The 7,538-nt window shown below is 54.2% G+C and overlaps 1 long non-coding RNA gene across 1 annotated transcript; it reads left to right on the plus strand.

Moving 5' to 3' along the window:
* Positions 1-285: 285 nt before the first annotated feature.
* LOC142907594 (uncharacterized) lies at positions 286-3,903 on the plus strand. The gene is made up of 3 exons (XR_012931111.1): positions 286-974; positions 1,843-2,316; positions 3,649-3,903. It is a non-coding gene; the product is annotated as an uncharacterized LOC142907594 (long non-coding RNA).
* Positions 3,904-7,538: the final 3,635 nt, after the last annotated feature.

Below are 7,538 nucleotides of genomic sequence, written 5' to 3' on the forward strand. Positions count from 1 at the left end.
TCCACACGATGATGATGATGATGTTATCAGCCACTTGGTTGAGCTTCTATCGTTTGTAATAGCCAGCGCTACATAGCTCCTTACCTGGTAAAATGTATATCGTTCAGTTTAGTATTTGGGTTTCTGTATCTTTGTGGGTCTCTGTGTGTGTCTCTCTGGGTGTCTGTGGGTCTCTGTGGGTCTCTGTGGGTCTCTATGGGGCTCTATGGGTCTATATGCATATCTATGGATCTGTGTGTCTCTATGAGTCTCTATGTATTTCTATGGGTCTTTGTCTTTACGATTCTCTCTGTATTTATATGGGTCTCTATGCATCTTTGTGGTTCTCTGTGTGTCTCCCACATCCCCCCACCAGGAACCCACCATCCTCACCACGAACTCACAACACGAACCCACACACTCACCACGCACCCACATCCTCACCATGGACCCACACACTCACCACGAACCCACAACACGGACCCACACACTCACCACGCACCCACATCCTTACCACGGACCGACACACTCTCCACAATCCCGCAACAAGGACCCACACACTTACCACGAACCCACAACATGGACCCACACACTCACCAGGAAGCCACAAAACTCACCTCGTCAATAGTTTCGCTCGGATAGCTTCAGCAGAAGTTGTTCGAAAGGTGACGATGATGAAGCTGAAGCAGCTGAAGTTTAAGAAGCTGCCGTCTCCTTCATGCCCGTCTCGTACTCTGAGGAAGCACGTGGTGATTGCGACGTCACCGGTGCTGTCACAGTGCGAGGGACGTTGCCACGCCCCCTTCAGCCACGCCCCTCCGAATGACGTGAGAGTGCGAGGCCACGCCCCCGGAAGCCGCCTCCCGCCCCTCCTTTTTCGGCGACCCCCACCTCCACCCCCAGCTTCTACTTCCGCTTCCGGTCCGGGCGAATGGCGGCGATGGCGGGAAAATCTGAACCCTGTCTGGGCCTCCTCGAGGTCGGCTCTGTGTGAGGTGAGTCTGTGGGTCTCTGTGTGTCTGTGTGAGGTGAGCCTGTGGGTCTCTGTGTGAGGTCAGTCTGCGTGTGTCTGTGTGAGCTGAGTCTGTGGGTCTCTGTGTGAAGTGAGTCTGTGTATGTCTGTGTGAGGTGAGTCTGTGGGTGTCTGTGTGAGGTGGGTCTGTGGGTGTCTGTGTGAGGTGAGTTTCTGGGTCTCTGTGTGTGGTGAGTCTGTGGGTCTGTGTGTGTCGAGTCTGTGGGTCTCTGTGTGTCTGTGTGTGGTGAGTCTGTGGGTCTCTGTGGGTGTCTGTGTGAGGTGAGTCTGTGGGTCTGTGTGTGGTGAGTCTGTGGGTCTCTGTGTGTGTCTGTGTGTGGTGAGTTTGTGGGTGTCTGTGTGTGATGAGTCTGTGGGTCTCTGCGTGAGGTGAGTCTGTGGGTCTCTGTGTCTGTGTGAGATGAGTTTGTGGGTATCTGTGTGTGGTGAGTCTGTGGGTCTCTGTGGTGAGTGTGTGGGTCTGTGTGTTGAGTCTGTGGGACTCTGTGTGGTGAGTGTGTGGGTCTCTGTATGGTGAGTCTGAGTCTCTGGGTGTCTATACATTTCCACACGATGATGATGATAATGTTATCAGCCAATTGCTTGAGCTGCTATCGTTTGTCATAGCCAGCGCTACATAGCTCCTTACCTGGTAAAATGTATATCGTTGGGTCTCTATGTATCTTTGTGGGTCTCTGTGTTTGTCTCTCTGGGTGTCTGTGGGTCTCTGTGGGTCTCTATGGGTCTCTATGTATTTCTATGGGTCTTTGTCTTTACGATTCTCTGTGTATTTATATGGGTCTCTATGCATCTTTGTGGTTCTCTGTGTGTCTCCCACATCCCCCCACCAGGAACCCACCATCCGCACCACGAACGCACAACACGGACCCACACACTCACCACGCACCCACAAAACTCACCTCGTCAATAGTTTCGCTCGGATAGCTTCAGCAGAAGTTTTTTGAAAGGCGACGATGATGAAGCTGAAGCAGCTGAAGTTTAAGAAGCTGCCGTCTCTTTCAAGCCCGTCTCATACTCTGAGGAAGCACGTGGTGATTGTGACGTCACCGGTGCTGTCACAGTGCGAGGGACGTTACCACGTACCCTTCAGCCACGCCCCTCCGAGTGACGTGCCAGTGCGAGACCACACCCCCGGAAGCCGCCTCCCGCCCCGCCTCTTTGGGCGCCCCCCACCTCCACCCCCAGCTTCTGCTTCCGCTTCGGGTTGGGGCGAATGGCGGTGATGGCGGGAAAAATCTGAACCCTGTCTGGGCCTCCTCGAGGTCGGCTCAGCCTGAAGATGCCGACACAGGGCTCTGTGTGAGGTGAGTCTGTGGGTCTCTGTGGGTTTCTGTGTGAGGTGAGTCTGTGGGTCTCTGTGTGTGTCTGTGTGTGGTGAGTCTGTGGGTCTCTGTGTGAGGTGAGTCTGTGTGTGTCTGTGTGAGGTGAGTCTGTGGGTCTCTGTGTGTGGTGAGTCTGTGTGTGTCTGTGTGAGGTGAGTCTGTGGGTTTCTGTGTGGGGTGAGTCTGTGGGTGACTGTGTAAGGTGAGTTTGTGGGTCTCTGTGTGTGGTGAGTCTGTGGGTCTGTGTGTGGCGAGTCTGTGGGTCTCTGTGTGTGTCTGTAGGTGGTGAGTCTGTGGGTCTCTGTGGGTGTCTGTGCGTGGTGAGTCTGTGTGTGTCTGTGTGAGGTGAATTTGTGGGTGTCTGTGTGTGGTGAGTCTGTGTGTGTCTGTGTGTGGTGAGTCTGTGTGTGTCTGTGTGAGGTGAATTTGTGGGTGTCTGTGTGTGGTGAGTCTGTGGGTCTCTGTGTGAGGTGAGTCTGTGGGTCTCTGTGTGTGTCTATGTGTGGTGAGTCTTTGGGTCTGTGTGTGGCGAGTCTGTGGGTCTCTGTGTGTGTCTGTAGGTGGTGAGTCTGTGGGTCTCTGTGGGTGTCTGTGCGTGGTGAGTCTGTGTGTCTTTGTGAGGTGAGTCTGTGGGTGTCTGTGTGAGGTGAGTTTGTGGGTCTCTGTGTGTGGTGAGTCTGTGGTTCTCTGTGTGAGTCTGTGGGTCTCTGTGAGGTGAGTTTGTGGGTGTCTGTGTGAGGTGAGTCTGTGGGTCTGTGTTTGTGTCTGTGTGAGGTGAATTTGTGGGTGTCTGTGTGTGGTGAGTCTGTGGGTTTCTGTGTAAGGTGAGTCTGTGGGTCTCTGTGTGTGTCTGTGTGTGGTGAGTCTGTGGGTGTCTGTGTGTGTCTGTGTGAGGTGAGTCTGTGGGTCTCTGTGTTGAGTCTGTGCGTCTCTGTGGTGAGTGTGTGGGTCTCTGTATGGTGAGTCTGAGTCTCTGTGGGTGTCTATACATTTCCACACGATGATGATGATGATGTTTTCAGCCACTTGGTTGAGCTGCTATCGTTTGTAATAGCCAGCGCTACATAGCTCCTTACCTGGTAAAATGTATTTCATTGGGTCTCTATGTATCTTTGTGGGTCTCTGTGTGTGTCTCTCTGGGTGTCTGTGGGTCTCTGTGGGTCTCTGTGGGTCTCTATGTATATGTATGGATCTGTGTGTCTCTATGGGTCTCTATGTATTTCTATGGGTCTGTCTTTACGATTCTCTGTGTATTTATATGGGTCTCTATGCATCTTTGTGGTTCTCTGTATGTCTCCCACATCCCCCCACCAGGAACCCACCATCCGCATCAGCAGGCATCGTCAGGGTCGGGATGGAACCCACGACCTCCTGTATACCAGGCGAGGTAGTTAACATCTCCCAGCCACTGTGATGATGAGAGAGAGACATAGACTCCAAATATACAGCAGCAGGGATCGTCAGGGTCAGGATCGAACCCACGACCTCCTGTATACCAGGTGAGGTAGTTAACATCTCATCAGGGTCGGAATTGAACCCACGACCTATATACCAGGCAAGTCACCTGAGACCCCAGGCAGCAGTAACTCGCCACAACAAACACAACTGCAACGTTCTGTTGAGTCCGCTTATTTATTAACAACAACAATCGATAAACAATGGTCTAGATATATATACACATTATTACATTATAACTTATTTTGTATCTCTATCCTAACTCTTCACACGCGCACGTGGCTAGGCTGGCTGTAGTCCATTGTGTGGTGAGTGTGGGTGGTGAGTGAGTGTGGTGGTGGTGCTGCTGCTGCTGCTGCTGCTCGTGGTGGTGGTTGCACCGATTCCACCACCACCACTCCGCTACTCTGCCGTGGGCCGTCCACCACAGAGGAGCAGGCGGCCGAAGAGCGAGCGGAGCGCCTTGCCCACACACGCCAGGACCCCTCGCTCCCTCTCCTCCTCCTCTTCCTTCTCTTTCTCCTCTTCATTCTCCTTCTCCTCTTCATTCTCCTTCTCCTCTTCATCCTTCTCCTCTTCATCCTTCTCTTCATCCTCCTCTTTATCCTCGTCGTCATCCTCCTCCTGCGTCTCCACCACCTCTGTCCTCTCTCCAAAAGTCTGGGTGAGCGGTGACGATGGTGATGGGAGCTTCTCCTCCGGCTCCGCTCTGTGGAGAGAGGCAGCAACACCACAGCAGCGCATCATCGTCATCATCATCGTCGTCGTCGTCGTCGTCATCATCATCGTCATCATCATCATCGTCGTCATGAACATCGTCTTCATCATCAACATCATCATCGTCATCGTCGTCGTCATCATACCCACAGAGACCCATAGACCTACAGAGACCCATACTCATAGCGACCCATACAGACCCATACTCAGAGACCCATACTCATAGAGACCCATAGACCTACAGAGACCCATCCTCATAGAGACCCATACATACCCACAGAGACCCATAGACCTACAGAGACCCATACTCATAGCGACCCATACAGACCCATACTCATACAGACCCATCCTCAGAGACCCATAGACCTACAGAGACCCATCCTCATAGAGACCCATACATAGCCACAGAGACCCATAGACCTACAGAGACCCATACTCATAGCGACCCATACAGACCCATACTCATAGAGACCCATCCTTATAGAGACCCATACATACCCACAGAGACCCATACTCATAGAGACCCATACAGGCCAATGCTCATACAGACCCATAGACCTACAGAGACCCATACTCATGCAATGAGAGCACCATCTCCTTTATTACGTGGGGTGTGGTGTGATATGCAGTTATGGGTTATCTCGGGGAAAAATTACATCGAGGCCAAAGGTAATGGGGCGGAGCCACCCGGGAAGCCTCTGGAACGCTCCCAAAGGTTCCATGAGGGACGTGGCCAGAGGCGGGGTTTAGTCGCCAGGGAGCGAATATAAGTGGGGGCCGGAGCAAGGTGCGGGGTCGGTGTGTGAAGAATCAAGAGGAGCTTCCTGTCGCTGCCGCTGCTCCGCCATCTTTATCGGCCACGTGGCGGCTCAACCTTCAGCCAATCAGCCGCTCCCTAGCCAGCGCCGTCAGCCAGCGGCGTGCTAGAGAGTGGGGCGAGCGCCACGTGGCGCAGGGCAGCGAAGCCGCTTGGGGGGCCATGCATCCGTGGTGCGAGTGACAAGAGACGAGTAGACAGCCAACTGTACCGAAGTTTTATTAATAAACGTTTCAAGTTCTTATCGTGTTGGAGCCACTCATTACACTCACAGAGACCCATACTCATAGAGACCCATACAGATCTACAGAGACCCATACTAATAGAGACCTATACAGACCCATACTCATAGACCCATATTCAGAGACGCACAGAGACCCATACTAATAGAGCCCATACAGACCCCAGAGACCCATACTTATAGAGACCCATACAGACCCCTGAGGCCCATAATCACAGGGACGCATAGACCCACAGAAACCCATAGACCCACTTAGACCAGAAGCGACTTGGCCATCTCGAATGATAGCCGAATCAAGTGGACAGATAACATCATCATCATCGCGTGGACATTCATAGCGGCAGTCAAATACTCGAAGTGCATGACGCCGATTCTCAACGTGGAGGGGAAAATCCTGAGGACCCTGAGAAGAATCCACGCGGTGACCACGGGGACAGAAATGCAGAATGCAAATATACAGCAGCAGCTGGCATCGTCAGGGTCGGGTTCGAGCCCACGACCTCCTGTATACCAGGCGAGGTAGTTAACATCTCATCAGGGCCGGGATCGAACCCACGACCTCCTGCGTACCAGGCGAGGAGTTGACGTCTCATCAGGGTCGGGATCGAACCCACGACGTCCTGCGTACCTGGCGAGGTAGTTAACGTCTCATCAGGATCGGGATTGAACCCACGACCTCCTGCGTATCAGGCGAGGTGGTTAATATCTCATCAGGGTCGGGATCGAACCCACGACTTCCTGCGTACCAGGCGAGGTACACAGAGAGAGGCTCACCGTTGCTCAGCAGCTGCAGATCCCTGCACAGGAGTGGTGCCACCGCTGCTGCTGATGGTGATGGTGGCCCAGTTGGTGGTGTCGGCCCAGCTGGTGGTGGTGGCTCGGATGGTGGTGGTTGTGAGGGTGGCCTCGCTGGCGGTGGGGGTGACCTCACTGGTGGTGGTGGCCCGAGTGACGGTGGTGGCCCGAATGGTGGTGGTGGTGGGGTTGGCCTCGCTGGCAGTGGGGGTGGCCTTGCTGCTGGTGGTGGCCTCACTAGCGGTGGAGGTGCCCCCGATGGTGGTGGTGGTGGCCCAGATGGTGGCATTGGTGGGGGTGGCCCTTCTGGTAGTGTTGCGAGTGGTGGTGGTGGTGGTTTGGAGCCAGCTGTGAGCCAGCGCCTGCTCAGGCGTCATCCGGAGATTCGGATCCCATCTATTGGGAGACGCACGGGGAGGGAGGGGAGGGATGGAGGGAGACACACACGTGGTGAGAGGGGCATGGTGAGATGATTTGACAGGGTGGGAGGTGGGGGGAGAGTGGGGAGATGGCGGCGTGGGGGGAGAGATGGCGAGGGTGGGAGGGAGTGGTGGTGGGTGGTGAGTGGGTGGCAGAGCTGTCAACCCGTACGGTTTATTAGATATTCTTGTGCAGGGAAATTGTGTTTTCAGGTCCGTACGGAGTGCAGCCGTTTCAATTCTGGGTAACAATAATAATTCGTTTCTATTTGTTTGTCCCTTGTGATCGGATTTTGCAGGATGAACGTTGAGATTTATGAGGGTCACGGGGTGACCAATAATTTTGTGTCTGTAGTAAGGTAGGGCAGTGATAAGGTGTTGACAGGTATGGGGTGGTGAGTGGGGGTGAGTGAGTGGGGGTGAGTGGTGTGGGGATGAGTGGGGGTGAGCGAGGGGTGAGTGTGGTTCGTACTGCAGGCAACGGCTGACGAAGTCCACCAGCTGAGGGTGGTGGCCCTGCAGCGCGCGGTGCAGAGGGAGGCTTCCCGGTGGCCCCTGCTTGGACAGGTTGTAGGGGAGGCCCTCAGGGTCTGCAGCGACAGAGAGACGCACGCAGAGTCACCAACCACCACGTCGCCCACATACCCGCTCATCCACTTACCTACCCACCTACCTATAGACCGACATACCCACCAACTCACACACCTGCCCACTTACCCACCTACCCTCACACCGACCAACTCACCCACCCACCTATGCA

This window comes from Petromyzon marinus, chromosome 80 (genome assembly GCF_048934315.1).
Source record: "Petromyzon marinus isolate PM22_M1 ecotype Great Lakes invasive population chromosome 80, UKy_Petmar_22M1.pri1.0, whole genome shotgun sequence".
In the NCBI taxonomy this organism is placed as follows: domain Eukaryota; kingdom Metazoa; phylum Chordata; class Hyperoartia; order Petromyzontiformes; family Petromyzontidae; genus Petromyzon; species Petromyzon marinus.